General features: G+C 54.6%; 3 pseudogenes; all 3 read left to right on the top strand.

The window, feature by feature from the left end:
* Positions 1–1,404: 1,404 nt before the first annotated feature.
* On the top strand, positions 1,405–1,524 carry LOC113889419 (annotated as a pseudogene).
* A 3,441-nt stretch (positions 1,525–4,965) lies between these two features.
* LOC113889421 lies at positions 4,966–5,085 on the top strand (annotated as a pseudogene).
* A 3,449-nt stretch (positions 5,086–8,534) lies between these two features.
* On the top strand, positions 8,535–8,654 carry LOC113889420 (annotated as a pseudogene).
* The last annotated feature ends 6,875 nt before the right edge of the window (positions 8,655–15,529 follow it).

Below are 15,529 nucleotides of genomic sequence, written 5' to 3'. Positions count from 1 at the left end.
GAGGAACATTGGCTTCTGGACACAAGCCTAGATGAGGTCTATGGCCCTGCAGTCACTCGAGAGCAATCCCCAGCTTTCCTTCGCAACTCGAATGGAAGATTGGAATTCCCTGGGCCAAGACAAGAGGCATCCTGAATTCCCCGTCGTAACTCGAGAAATCCGCCCCAACTCGAGAAAAAACCACGTGGTTCCCCCGTCATCGCAATATGAAGCCCTTTCCCGCTACAGCGTCTCAGGAGAATACCCACGTTAGGAATTGGAGGTCGAAACAGTACTTGGCAGCCTTGATGGGACCCACAAAGTTCCCCAACATCCCGGTCTCCCTCTAGAGGAACACCGAGGTTTTGCGGCACCGCTTCCTCTGAGCCCCTTCTACCCTCCTGATTTGGACAGGAGGGTCGACTCCCCTGCTTTGTCTGGAAGGGGTTCCCGACCTTCGTATTTCCAAAGTATTTCCAAAGACAACACAAGTATTTCCAAAGACCACACTCAAGTGTGTGTGTGTGTGTGTGTGTGTGTGTGTGTGTGTATTTCCTCTTGCCGTCTTGGAGTCTGTCTCGGAATCTTCAGGTATTTCTGCCTCTGTATCTCCTGCCAGCCAGCCGCCGGCCCGTTCGTCTGGCACCGGCCTCTCCCAGGCGCTCTGGCTCTGGCTGAGGAGCTTGCGCAGGCCAGCTCTCTCCCTTGGCGTGGGTGCGTGCGAGTGTCTGTGTGTCTGTCTGTGTGCCTGCCTGTGGCTCGTCTGCTCTCTCAGGAAGGTCGAGGGCTTGGCGTGGGGGCAAAGGGGGGGCCTCGGTAGTGCGAAGGGGAGGGGCTGAGGCGCTCCGGTCGACCGCGCCTCCCTGGCTTCTGGTGGGTTTGGGCACCGGAGAGGTGCCGGGCAAGTTGGGCGCTCAAGTTTCGCTGCGCCTAGGCCCGCAGGAGGTTCAGAGGCCCCTGGGCCGCGGGGGTTGGGAGGCGGCGGGCGCCGAAGACCGACACCTCCGGGGCCGCGTGGGCCTGAGCAGCGAATGGGATCGGGGGGAGGCCCCGCTCAGCGAGCGCGGCCGGGTCTGGAGTGGCCGCGGGTGGGAGGGCGCCGAGACCTCCGCACCCCTCAGCCCAGCCCCCAGGCCCCGCGCGCACGCACGCACGCACGCCCTCCCGGTCAATGGGGGGTCCTGGAAGCCCCTCAGGCCCCCGGGCCCGGCCAGGCGCTTGCTGGTCTGGTGTTGGCGGTGTTCGGGGGGGGGGGGGGGGGAGGGGCGGGCCGGCGTCAGCAGGCTGGAGTACGGTCGCGGGTCGTGCGGCTCAAGTACAGCACGCCCCGCGACGAGAGGTGCGGCCCGTTGGCCCGACCTGCAGGGCAGAGCGAAAGGGAGGCGAAGCGCAAGGCTCTTAGGGCGCCCCGAGCCAACCGCCACCGTCTCAGGCCATATCAGCCTGAAGGCGCCCGATCTCGTCTGATCTCGGAAGCTAAGCAGGGTCGGGCCTGGTTAGTACCTTGGATGGGAGACCACCTGGGAATCCCGGGTGCTCGAGGCTTTTTGCCTACCAGAAGAGGTCCTTTAGCCCCCGCCGCGCGTCCCGATTCTTGGATCCCCCCCGCAGCCCCAGCCCCTCCCGGGCCGCGGGGAGCGGGTGGCCGGGGCCCCGACTCCCGCTGCAGACCTGGGTTGCCTCCGCGTGGCCCGCGAGCCCCTCCGCATTCGCATTCGTCTTCCAGGACACCCGACGACCGGCAGTCCCGTTTCCACCTGGAGCTCCTTTGGCTTGCCTCAGGCAATCCCGGGGCTTGCACCGACTCCAGCCAGAGCCCCCGCCCCCGCCCCACCCCCTGCCTCGCAGGCCATCGCGCATGCGCATGTGCGCGCGCACGCACAGATAGATGTGCCCAAACGGGGCATCTATCTTGTTCACTTATACCGTGGGTGGATCTATGCCTGGGTGTCGGACTGCTGGACCATAGGCTACTTCCACTTTTCGTTCCTTCGGGAACCTCCATATTCTTTTCCATACCGGCTCTACCCACGCCCATTCCTACTCACCGTGGAGGAGAGTTCCCTTTGCTCCACATCTTCTCCAGCATTGGTTATTGACAGACATCGCAGTGAGGCCCAATCGGACTCATGTGAAGTGGTCCCTCCTTGGAGTTTGGAGTTGAGCCTCTCCAATCATTAGTGACGTGGAGCAAGATGACCTTTTGGAAATGCAGATGCAATGCTGTCACCTCCCTGCTCCAACGGCTCTCGTATTTTCCCAGCGTATTGAAGATACGACCACTTCCCTTCAGGCTTGCTCCTCACGTTCTTCTCTGATGTCTTTTGCCTGGAATGCCCTCTGCACTCTTTGGCTTCCATCCCATAGGGCATTTTTCGTTTCTTGAATGTCCTAAGTTTCCCTGGTCACATAGCCTTCCAAGATGCTATTTTCCCTGCCTGAAATTCTTCCTGCATCTCAACCCTGGTTTACCTAGGTTCAACCTATGGACCTCAACGAAATGGTGCCTCTGGAAAGCCTTCCCTGACACCCAGGTTTTGTGGTGAGGGAAGAGGCCCCTCTATAGGTTCTCAAAGGATCTGCCTGTGATGTATCATTAGAGTCGTCTCAGTGAAAGCAGGAACTCTGTGTCTTCTTCTCTCCGCCTTCTATTCCCTGAAACTTATTACATGCCTCCTAGCTCATCGTAGGTGCTCAGTATTTACTTAGTGTGTGAAAGACAGAAAAGCTCTTGGAAGCCTCAAGGGGTCACTTGGCTCGGCACTTTTGATCTCTTTGTATATTTGGCGATTCAATTCTTTCCTTTCCTGGGTTGATGTGTACACTATATTCGGGGCACAATCTAAGGCATGAAGACATATCCATACATAGAGGTTCTTGCTTTCAAGGAACTCGTACAGCAGATTTCTACAAGTTAGGGCTTTTCAAATGCTCTAGAAGAATGTGAACGTTCAGTATGCTCCATTTTCATTTCAAAGAAAGATCGTTTGACTTCCCTAGCAAAGGTGGAGACCTTCCAACGTTGAGTCCAATACTTATACCTTGACCATTTCAGGCAAGTCTTGTGGTTCCTTCTGGAGGTGTGTGGCTCTTGCAGAAATGTGAAGATCTTCCATCGTCCTCAGACTTTGGTGTCATTTGCAATCATCCAGAAAGCTTCCAGGTCTAGGTTCCAGACCACCACCACACACAGTCAGTAGCCAACGGAGTGGATTCCAGGAATACGCATTGTTCACCGGCATTACCGTTGATATTGTTGCTGCACACTCAATGCAGTGGGCAGGGCCTGGATTGTCCACTGGGTCTCATGTGGAATGGAAAGAAGGGCTCCCCCCTCCACACACACACACACCACCCCACCCCCACTGTTGACAGCCTTGTGACGAGAAACGGTCCCCGAAACAAGAATCAGACAAACCAGAGAAGCCCAGATGATAGTCCTTGAGATGAAGGAACTAAGCAGCTGGTTGCGATGGCACCAAGGGGAAAGGTTGCTCTTTTTGTCTGCCCCTCTACTCCTTTCTTCCTGGACGCCTTAGGGTTTTGTCATGGAGATTTGAAATAAAGTGCACAAAAGTCATATGTGTTGAATCAAGATTTTGCATTTAACCATCTCTCAAAAAGGAAGAGAGCTTCACCTGCACATGTTTCTTTCAAAACCGTCAATTGCTTTTCAATTCTGGGGTTTCTCTCTTGCCTTGTTCAGTTAGCCTTAACAGTAAAAATCAACGAAAACTACATAAAGATTCAAAGATACCAACAAAGGACAGCTTCTGTTTTTGAAATCATCTTTCCATTTAGTAGAACACGAGCTCTATTCTTTGTATTTTGCCTAGGGAATTAGCAATGTCCTGGTTCAGATGGCAAGGCATCCGCGCGCAGGAGACTGGGGTTTGATCCCTGGGTCGGGAAGATCCCGCCGCAGAAGGAAATGGCAACCCACTCCAGTATCCTCGCCTGGGAAATGCCACGGACAGAGGAGCCTGATGGGCCGCAGTCCATGGGTTGTATTAAAGTTGGGCTCAACCCAGCAACTACGAACACAAGTATTTCCAAAGACCACACTCAAGTGTGTGTGTGTGTGTGTGTGTGTGTGTGTGTGTGTGTGTGTATTTCCTCTTGCCGTCTTGGAGTCTGTCTCGGAATCTTCAGGTATTTCTGCCTCTGTATCTCCTGCCAGCCAGCCGCCGGCCCGTTCATCTGGCACCGGCCTCTCCCAGGCGCTCTGGCTCTGGCTGAGGAGCTTGCGCAGGCCAGCTCTCTCCCTTGGCGTGGGTGCGTGCAAGTGTCTGTGTGTCTGTCTGTGTGCCTGCCTGTGGCTCGTCTGCTCTCTCAGGAAGGTCGAGGGCTTGGCGTGGGGGCAAAGGGGGGGCCTCGGTAGTGCGAAGGGGAGGGGCTGAGGCGCTCCGGTCGACCGCGCCTCCCTGGCTTCTGGTGGGTTTGGGCACCGGACAGGTGCCGGGCAAGTTGGGTGCTCAAGTTTCACTGAGCCTAGGCCCGCAGGAGGTTCAGAGGCCCCTGGGCCGCGGGGGTTGGGAGGCGGCGGGCGCCGAAGACCGACACCTCCGGGGCCGCGCGGGCCTGAGCAGCGAATGGGATCGGGGGGAGGCCCCGCTCAGCGAGCGCGGCCGGGTCTGGAGTGGCCGCGGGTGGGAGGGCGCCGAGACCTCCGCACCCCTCAGCCCAGCCCCCAGGCCCCGCGCGCACGCACGCACGCACGCCCTCCCGGTCAATGGGGGGTCCTGGAAGCCCCTCAGGCCCCCGGGCCCGGCCAGGCGCTTGCTGGTCTGGTGTTGGCGGTGTTCGGGGGGGGGGGGGGGGGAGGGGCGGGCCGGCGTCAGCAGGCTGGAGTACGGTCGCGGGTCGTGCGGCTCAAGTACAGCACGCCCCGCGACGAGAGGTGCGGCCCGTTGGCCCGACCTGCAGGGCAGAGCGAAAGGGAGGCGAAGCGCAAGGCTCTTAGGGCGCCCCGAGCCAACCGCCACCGTCTCAGGCCGTATCAGCCTGAAGGCGCCCGATCTCGTCTGATCTCGGAAGCTAAGCAGGGTCGGGCCTGGTTAGTACCTTGGATGGGAGACCACCTGGGAATCCCGGGTGCTCGAGGCTTTTTGCCTACCAGAAGAGGTCCTTTAGCCCCCGCCGCGCGTCCCGATTCTTGGATCCCCCCCGCAGCCCCAGCCCCTCCCGGGCCGCGGGGAGCGGGTGGCCGGGGCCCCGACTCCCGCTGCAGACCTGGGTTGCCTCCGCGCGGCCCGCGAGCCCCTCCGCATTCGCATTCGGCTTCCAGGACACCCGACGACCGGCAGTCCCGTTTCCACCTGGGGCTCCTTTGGCTTGCCTCAGGCAATCCCGGGGCTTGCACTGACTCCAGCCAGAGCCCCCGCCCCCGCCCCACCCCCTGCCTCGCAGGCCATCGCGCATGCGCATGTGCGCGCGCACGCACAGATAGATGTGCCCAAACGGGGCATCTATCTTGTTCACTTATACCGTGGGTGGATCTATGCCTGGGTGTCGGACTGCTGGACCATAGGCTACTTCCACTTTTCGTTCCTTCGGGAACCTCCATATTCTTTTCCATACCGGCTCTACCCACGCCCATTCCTACTCACCGTGGAGGAGAGTTCCCTTTGCTCCACATCTTCTCCAGCATTGGTTATTGACAGACATCGCAGTGAGGCCCAATCGGACTCATGTGAAGTGGTCCCTCCTTGGAGTTTGGAGTTGAGCCTCTCCAATCATTAGTGACGTGGAGCAAGATGACCTTTTGGAAATGCAGATGCAACGCTGTCACCTCCCTGCTCCAACGGCTCTCGTATTTTCCCAGCGTATTGAAGATACGACCACTTCCCTTCAGGCTTGCTCCTCACGTTCTTCTCTGATGTCTTTTGCCTGGAATGCCCTCTGCACTCTTTGGCTTCCATCCCATAGGGCATTTTTCGTTTCTTGAATGTCCTAAGTTTCCCTGGTCACATAGCCTTCCAAGATGCTATTTTCCCTGCCTGAAATTCTTCCTGCATCTCAACCCTGGTTTACCTAGGTTCAACCTATGGACCTCAACGAAATGGTGCCTCTGGAAAGCCTTCCCTGACACCCAGGTTTTGTGGTGAGGGAAGAGGCCCCTCTATAGGATCTCAAAGGATCGCCTGTGATGTATTATTAGAGTCGTCTCAGTGAAAGCAGGAACTCTGTGTCTTCTTCTCTCCGCCTTCTATTCCCTGACACTTATTACATGCCTCCTAGCTCATCGTAGGTGCTCAGTATTTACTTAGTGTGTGAAAGACAGAAAAGCTCTTGGAAGCCTCAAGGGGTCACTTGGCTCGGCACTTTTGATCTCTTTGTATATTTGGCGATTCAATTCTTTCCTTTCCTGGGTTGATGTGTACACTATATTCGGGGCACAATCTAAGGCATGAAGACATATCCATACATAGAGGTTCTTGCTTTCAAGGAACTCGTACAGCAGATTTCTACAAGTTAGGGCTTTTCAAATGCTCTAGAAGAATGTGAACGTTCAGTATGCTCCATTTTCATTTCAAAGAAAGATCGTTTGACTTCCCTAGCAAAGGTGGAGACCTTCCAACGTTGAGTCCAATACTTATACCTTGACCATTTCAGGCAAGTCTTGTGGTTCCTTCTGGAGGTGTGTGGCTCTTGCAGAAATGTGAAGATCTTCCATCGTCCTCAGACTTTGGTGTCATTTGCAATCATCCAGAAAGCTTCCAGGTCTAGGTTCCAGACCACCACCACACACAGTCAGTAGCCAACGGAGTGGATTCCAGGAATACGCATTGTTCACCGGCATTACCGTTGATATTGTTGCTGCACACTCAATGCAGTGGGCAGGGCCTGGATTGTCCACTGGGTCTCATGTGGAATGGAAAGAAGGGCTCCCCCCCCCTCCCAAACACACACACCCCCCACCCCCACTGTTGACAGCCTTGTGACGAGAAACGGTCCCCGAAACAAGAATCAGACAAACCAGAGAAGCCCAGATGATAGTCCTTGAGATGAAGGAACTAAGCAGCTGGTTGCGATGGCACCAAGGGGAAAGGTTGCTCTTTTTGTCTGCCCCTCTACTCCTTTCTTCCTGGACGCCTTAGGGTTTTGTCATGGAGATTTGAAATAAAGTGCACAAAAGTCATATGTGTTGAATCAAGATTTTGCATTTAACCATCTCTCAAAAAGGAAGAGAGCTTCACCTGCACATGTTTCTTTCAAAACCGTCAATTGCTTTTCAATTCTGGGGTTTCTCTCTTGCCTTGTTCAGTTAGCCTTAACAGTAAAAATCAACGAAAACTACATAAAGATTCAAAGATACCAACAAAGGACAGCTTCTGTTTTTGAAATCATCTTTCCATTTAGTAGAACACGAGCTCTATTCTTTGTATTTTGCCTAGGGAATTAGCAATGTCCTGGTTCAGATGGCAAGGCATCCGCGCGCAGGAGACTGGGGTTTGATCCCTGGGTCGGGAAGATCCCGCCGCAGAAGGAAATGGCAACCCACTCCAGTATCCTCGCCTGGGAAATGCCACGGACAGAGGAGCCTGATGGGCCGCAGTCCATGGGTTGTATTAAAGTTGGGCTCAACCCAGCAACTACGAACACAAGTATTTCCAAAGACCACACTCAAGTGTGTGTGTGTGTGTGTGTGTGTGTGTGTGTGTGTGTGTGTGTGTGTATTTCCTCTTGCCGTCTTGGAGTCTGTCTCGGAATCTTCAGGTATTTCTGCCTCTGTATCTCCTGCCAGCCAGCCGCCGGCCCGTTTGTCTGGCACCGGCCTCTCCCAGGCGCTCTGGCTCTGGCTGAGGAGCTTGCGCAGGCCAGCTCTCTCCCTTGGCGTGGGTGCGTGCAAGTGTCTGTGTGTCTGTCTGTGTGCCTGCCTGTGGCTCGTCTGCTCTCTCAGGAAGGTCGAGGGCTTGGCGTGGGGGCAAAGGGGGGGCCTCGGTAGTGCGAAGGGGAGGGGCTGAGGCGCTCCGGTCGACCGCGCCTCCCTGGCTTCTGGTGGGTTTGGGCACCGGACAGGTGCCGGGCAAGTTGGGTGCTCAAGTTTCACTGAGCCTAGGCCCGCAGGAGGTTCAGAGGCCCCTGGGCCGCGGGGGTTGGGAGGCGGCGGGCGCCGAAGACCGACACCTCCGGGGCCGCGCGGGCCTGAGCAGCGAATGGGATCGGGGGGAGGCCCCGCTCAGCGAGCGCGGCCGGGTCTGGAGTGGCCGCGGGTGGGAGGGCGCCGAGACCTCCGCACCCCTCAGCCCAGCCCCCAGGCCCCGCGCGCACGCACGCACGCACGCCCTCCCGGTCAATGGGGGGTCCTGGAAGCCCCTCAGGCCCCCGGGCCCGGCCAGGCGCTTGCTGGTCTGGTGTTGGCGGTGTTCGGGGGGGGGGGGGGGGGGGAGGGGCGGGCCGGCGTCAGCAGGCTGGAGTACGGTCGCGGGTCGTGCGGCTCAAGTACAGCACGCCCCGCGACGAGAGGTGCGGCCCGTTGGCCCGACCTGCAGGGCAGAGCGAAAGGGAGGCGAAGCGCAAGGCTCTTAGGGCGCCCCGAGCCAACCGCCACCGTCTCAGGCCGTATCAGCCTGAAGGCGCCCGATCTCGTCTGATCTCGGAAGCTAAGCAGGGTCGGGCCTGGTTAGTACCTTGGATGGGAGACCACCTGGGAATCCCGGGTGCTCGAGGCTTTTTGCCTACCAGAAGAGGTCCTTTAGCCCCCGCCGCGCGTCCCGATTCTTGGATCCCCCCCGCAGCCCCAGCCCCTCCCGGGCCGCGGGGAGCGGGTGGCCGGGGCCCCGACTCCCGCTGCAGACCTGGGTTGCCTCCGCGCGGCCCGCGAGCCCCTCCGCATTCGCATTCGGCTTCCAGGACACCCGACGACCGGCAGTCCCGTTTCCACCTGGGGCTCCTTTGGCTTGCCTCAGGCAATCCCGGGGCTTGCACTGACTCCAGCCAGAGCCCCCGCCCCCGCCCCACCCCCTGCCTCGCAGGCCATCGCGCATGCGCATGTGCGCGCGCACGCACAGATAGATGTGCCCAAACGGGGCATCTATCTTGTTCACTTATACCGTGGGTGGATCTATGCCTGGGTGTCGGACTGCTGGACCATAGGCTACTTCCACTTTTCGTTCCTTCGGGAACCTCCATATTCTTTTCCATACCGGCTCTACCCACGCCCATTCCTACTCACCGTGGAGGAGAGTTCCCTTTGCTCCACATCTTCTCCAGCATTGGTTATTGACAGACATCGCAGTGAGGCCCAATCGGACTCATGTGAAGTGGTCCCTCCTTGGAGTTTGGAGTTGAGCCTCTCCAATCATTAGTGACGTGGAGCAAGATGACCTTTTGGAAATGCAGATGCAATGCTGTCACCTCCCTGCTCCAACGGCTCTCGTATTTTCCCAGCGTATTGAAGATACGACCACTTCCCTTCAGGCTTGCTCCTCACGTTCTTCTCTGATGTCTTTTGCCTGGAATGCCCTCTGCACTCTTTGGCTTCCATCCCATAGGGCATTTTTCGTTTCTTGAATGTCCTAAGTTTCCCTGGTCACATAGCCTTCCAAGATGCTATTTTCCCTGCCTGAAATTCTTCCTGCATCTCAACCCTGGTTTACCTAGGTTCAACCTATGGACCTCAACGAAATGGTGCCTCTGGAAAGCCTTCCCTGACACCCAGGTTTTGTGGTGAGGGAAGAGGCCCCTCTATAGGATCTCAAAGGATCGCCTGTGATGTATCATTAGAGTCGTCTCAGTGAAAGCAGGAACTCTGTGTCTTCTTCTCTCCGCCTTCTATTCCCTGACACTTATTACATGCCTCCTAGCTCATCGTAGGTGCTCAGTATTTACTTAGTGTGTGAAAGACAGAAAAGCTCTTGGAAGCCTCAAGGGGTCACTTGGCTCGGCACTTTTGATCTCTTTGTATATTTGGCGATTCAATTCTTTCCTTTCCTGGGTTGATGTGTACACTATATTCGGGGCACAATCTAAGGCATGAAGACATATCCATACATAGAGGTTCTTGCTTTCAAGGAACTCGTACAGCAGATTTCTACAAGTTAGGGCTTTTCAAATGCTCTAGAAGAATGTGAACGTTCAGTATGCTCCATTTTCATTTCAAAGAAAGATCGTTTGACTTCCCTAGCAAAGGTGGAGACCTTCCAACGTTGAGTCCAATACTTATACCTTGACCATTTCAGGCAAGTCTTGTGGTTCCTTCTGGAGGTGTGTGGCTCTTGCAGAAATGTGAAGATCTTCCATCGTCCTCAGACTTTGGTGTCATTTGCAATCATCCAGAAAGCTTCCAGGTCTAGGTTCCAGACCACCACCACACACAGTCAGTAGCCAACGGAGTGGATTCCAGGAATACGCATTGTTCACCGGCATTACCGTTGATATTGTTGCTGCACACTCAATGCAGTGGGCAGGGCCTGGATTGTCCACTGGGTCTCATGTGGAATGGAAAGAAGGGCTCCCCCCCCCTCCCAAACACACACACCCCCCACCCCCACTGTTGACAGCCTTGTGACGAGAAACGGTCCCCGAAACAAGAATCAGACAAACCAGAGAAGCCCAGATGATAGTCCTTGAGATGAAGGAACTAAGCAGCTGGTTGCGATGGCACCAAGGGGAAAGGTTGCTCTTTTTGTCTGCCCCTCTACTCCTTTCTTCCTGGACGCCTTAGGGTTTTGTCATGGAGATTTGAAATAAAGTGCACAAAAGTCATATGTGTTGAATCAAGATTTTGCATTTAACCATCTCTCAAAAAGGAAGAGAGCTTCACCTGCACATGTTTCTTTCAAAACCATCAATTGCTTTTCAATTCTGGGGTTTCTCTCTTGCCTTGTTCAGTTAGCCTTAACAGTAAAAATCAACGAAAACTACATAAAGATTCAAAGATACCAACAAAGGACAGCTTCTGTTTTTGAAATCATCTTTCCATTTGGTAGAACACGAGCTCTATTCTTTGTATTTTGCCTAGGGAATTAGCAATGTCCTGGTTCAGATGGCAAGGCATCCGCGCGCAGGAGACTGGGGTTTGATCCCTGGGTCGGGAAGATCCCGCCGCAGAAGGAAATGGCAACCCACTCCAGTATCCTCGCCTGGGAAATGCCACGGACAGAGGAGCCTGATGGGCCGCAGTCCATGGGTTGTATTAAAGTTGGGCTCAACCCAGCAACTACGAACACAAGTATTTCCAAAGACCACACTCAAGTGTGTGTGTGTGTGTGTGTGTGTGTGTGTGTGTATTTCCTCTTGCCGTCTTGGAGTCTGTCTCGGAATCTTCATGTATTTCTGCCTCTGTATCTCCTGCCAGCCAGCCGCCGGCCCGTTCGTCTGGCACCGGCCTCTCCCAGGCGCTCTGGCTCTGGCTGAGGAGCTTGCGCAGGCCAGCTCTCTCCCTTGGCGTGGGTGCGTGCAAGTGTCTGTGTGTCTGTCTGTGTGCCTGCCTGTGGCTCGTCTGCTCTCTCAGGAAGGTCGAGGGCTTGGCGTGGGGGCAAAGGGGGGGCCTCGGTAGTGCGAAGGGGAGGGGCTGAGGCGCTCCGGTCGACCGCGCCTCCCTGGCTTCTGGTGGGTTTGGGCACCGGACAGGTGCTGGGGAAGTTGGGTGCTCAAGTTCCCCTGCGCCTGGGCCCTCAGGAAGTTCAGAGGTCCCTGGGCCGCAGGGGTTGGGAGCCGGCGGGCCCCGAAGACCAATACCTACCGGGCCGCGCGGGCCTGGGCAGCGAATGGGATCGGGGGGGGGGGGGGGGGCGGGAAGGCCCCGCTCAGCGATCGCGGCCGGGCCTGGAGTGGCCGGGGGTGGGAGGGCACCGATACCTCCGCACCCCTCATCCCAGCCCCCAGGCCCCGCGCTCGCGTATCCTGCCAGTTACTTCCTAGCACCAAACTGATTTTTCCTCAACATTGTTCAGTGCCTGTCATGGAAGGAAAGAGGGAGAGTTACTGCAAAAATATTCAAAGTCTCTTATAGGATAATATTTTGAAATATTATATTTTAGAAGTATAGACTAGTAAATTTTTTTTAAAGTATTCATCCTATTATGTACAGGCTGTAAAATGCTATCAAGGGGCACTTTTGGATAAATACTTTAAAATATACGAGTCATTTTGGCCTGTGTGAAACAGACTAAATAGCCTAAGCCATGAGTTCCGTTTTAGTCTTAACTCAGATCAACTCGTGGTGGTGGTGGTGGTGGTGGTCATTCGTTAAGTCGTGTCGGACTCCTTGTGACCCGTGAACTGCAGCACGCCAGGATTCCCTGTCCTTCACTATCAAAGAGCCCTGTCTTTTTCACTATCAAAGAGCCCTGTCTTTTGGGGCTACTGTTGTAAATCCCGTAGACTAGCTGATAAACAACAGAAAGTTGTTTCTTGTAGTCCTGGAGGCTGGGGAGTCCCAAGATCATCAGCAGGTGCCACGTCTGGTGAGTCATGTTTCCTGGTTCCTAGACTGCCTGCTGCTTCTCCCTGTCCTCGCAGCACGGGAGCCCATTCCTTCCTGGCCTGACCCCTCCCAGAGTGCCTGCCTCCTAGGATCATCACCACGTTCGGGGTGAAGTTTGAGGGCCCATAAACTGTCAGCCCATTGCAGTCCCTAAGTATACTCTGCATTATTTCAGTCTTTTGAAATAATTCGAGCTTTCCTAATAGCCCAATACATGTTCTTTTTGTTACATGTTCGTTGGGCTCTTGAAAATAATATGTATCAGTGGGAATGCAGTGTTCCGTGTGTATCAATTACATCAGGTATGTCACTCATGTAATTCAGCTTCCAGTAGCCACGTTGAGTAAAAGCAGAAGTAGGTGAAATTACCTGTAATATATTTTATTTTAACACACCCCAAATATTATCATTTCAGTGTGTAATCAACATGATAAAACCTAATGCAATAGTTCATGTTCTTTTTTTCATGCTAAGTCTTTAAAATCCTGCATGTGTTTCAGGCTTGCAGCGCATCTCATTGTAGAGCCAGCCACATTTCAGGTACTTAATGGTTGCAGGTGACTACGTACCAGGGAGCCCAGTTCCAGGAGAGATGTGTCTTTAACGTCTCCCACTGGGATTATGAACTCGGCTGTTACTCCTTTTCTATTTCTGTCAGTTTTTATGTATTGATATTTTGAGGTTATGTTATTAGGTACATTCAAGTTTAGAATCCTCATCTTCTTGCTAGACTGAACTTGTATCAGTATGAGATGTTCTTTTTTATTGCTAGTAATGCTTCTTTCTTTAGACACTATTTGACAGTGATGTTGCCACGTCAGTTTTCTGTCCGTGTTAGCTTGGGTATCTTTTACTTTCACCTGTCTAAAAGACCTTCCATCTTAACATGTACCTCTGAATAGTGTATAGTTTTCACTGGAATCAGTTTGAGTATTGGCTCTGTTTATAATGTTGATATTTCAGTGTGTAGACACCTCCCATCCTGTTGTGAGGGGATACTTGGCATTCCATTGGAGGCGGTGCAGGGGAATGAGGACTTATTTTGAGCTGAGGGGGCACTTGGTGTCCTTTTTCCTTGAAGCAGGATCCGAGGGGTTCCAATCGAGATTCAACAGGTGAGACAGTCCTCCTCTTGCGGTGCAAGGGGAAGTTGGGATTCCTCTTGAGTTGAAGCATGGAATGGGCCCTCATCTCCAGATGAGGTTGGAAACACGGGGCTCTTGTCAGCTTGTGGAGGGAACCTCGGCTTTCATCTAGAGTTGGGACTGGGATCCTGGGCCCCCTTGAGTTGCATGAGGGAGTCCAGTCCCCTCTGGAGTTTTGAGAAGGAACTTGGGATTGCTCTCGAGGCACTGCAGGAGAAAAAGGCCTCAACTCGGGTGGACGGGGCAATCTCGTGGTTTGTCTCGAATTGAGGCAGGTGGCTTGAGATCCTCTCCAGGTAACACTGGGAACTGAGGAAGCCTCTCGTGTTTCCTCAGGAAAGTCAAGTCTCCATTTGAGTAGTGAGGGTGAGTCTGAGAGAGTTCTGGAGTCACAGGAGGGGGATCAGGCCTCATTTCGCATGGAAGGGGGAATCTCTATGTGTTTCTTGAATTGTGGCCAGAAGTGTGGGTTCCCTCGGGGGAACCAATGAGGGTTGCCATGGGGACCTGATGGAGCCTCTCATGTTGTCTCTGGGAAGTTGGGAATCCATTCGAGTTTTGAGGGGCCTTCTGGGACTCCTCTCTAGTTGGTGCAGCAGACTAGGGCATCATCTCGAGTTGAGGCAGGAAACTGAGGGTTCCTCTCCAGCTCTTTCAGGGATCTCGCACTTCCTATGGAGATTCCACTGGGGAGTCAGACGTCATCTCATGTTGGAGCATGGAACGCTGCTTCCCTCTCGAGGTGGAAAAGGCGTGTCAGGGCTCCTGTTGAGTTGAGCTAGGGATCTCAGACTATTTCTAGATGTGCCACGGGGCTCTCAGTCCTCCCTTCATGTCGTGAGTGATACTGCAGGTGACATTCGAGTTGTTGCAGGAGAATGAGATCTTATCTCAAGTTGATGGGGACTTTGGGGTCTTTTCAAACCGTGGCCTGACCCATGGAGTTCCTCTCGAGTTTCAAGGTGAGAACGGCCTCCTTCTGAGGTGCTGCGGGAACGTCGGGAGACCTTTGCAGACGAAGCAGGGGAATGGACCCTCATCTCGAGAGGAGGAGAGGAAAACGCGGCTCTTCTTGAGTTGTGGCGAGAAACTCAGTATTTTTCTCACGTGGGGACGTGTATCTCGTGGACCTTCCAGAGTTACATGAAGGGTGTCCAGACACTGCTCTGGAAAAGGGCCTCATTTTGCGTTGAGGGGAGAATCTCATGGTTTTTCTCAAGTTGTGGTGGGAAGCTTGAGGTTCCTCTCAAGTTGTGACGGGGGCCTCAGGGACCCGCTCGTGTTGGCTCAGAGAAGTCGGGTCTCTTCTCAAGTTGCGAGGGGCACGTTGGGATTCCTCTCGAGTCACTGCCGGCGACCAGGCCATGTCTCACATTCAGTCGGGAAACTCAGTGTTCCTCTCCGGTGGTGACAGGGATCTCGGGCTTTTTATCAAGGTTCAACTAGGGAGTCAGGCCTCGTCTGGTGTTGAGGCATGGAAATCTACATTCCTCTCGAGTTGTCCAATGGGTGTCAGGGCTCCGGTCGAGTTCCGTCAGGGAATTTGGGCTTTTTCAAGAGGATCAGCAGGGGAGACAGGCCTACCGTCTTCTTGTTAAGGGATACTTGGGGTTCCATTGGAGCAGGTTCAAGGGAATCAGGACTTATCTCGAGGTGAGGGGCACTCGGTGTCCTTTTTCCTTGAAGCAGGATCCGTGGGGTTCCACTCAAGATTCAATGTGATACACGCCTCCTCTTGTGGTCTGAGGGGAAATTGGGATTCCTCTTGAGTTGAAGCAGGGAATGGGCCCTCATCTCCAAATGAGGTGGGAAACACAGGGCTCTTGTCAACTTGTGGAGGGAACCTCGGCTTTCATCTTGAGTTGGGACTGGGATCCTTGGTCTGCTTGAGTTGCATGAGGGAGTCCAGCCTCCTCTCGAGTTTTGAGAGGGAACTCGGGATTGTTCTCGAGGTGCTGCAGGAGAAAAGGGC

This window comes from Bos indicus x Bos taurus, unplaced genomic scaffold, assembly GCF_003369695.1.
Source record: "Bos indicus x Bos taurus breed Angus x Brahman F1 hybrid unplaced genomic scaffold, Bos_hybrid_MaternalHap_v2.0 tig00478970_arrow_arrow_obj, whole genome shotgun sequence".
NCBI classification, from domain to species: Eukaryota; Metazoa; Chordata; class Mammalia; order Artiodactyla; family Bovidae; genus Bos; species Bos indicus x Bos taurus.
The sequence above is the reverse complement of the archived record's forward strand: the minus strand, read 5'-3'. Positions and strand labels throughout refer to the sequence as shown.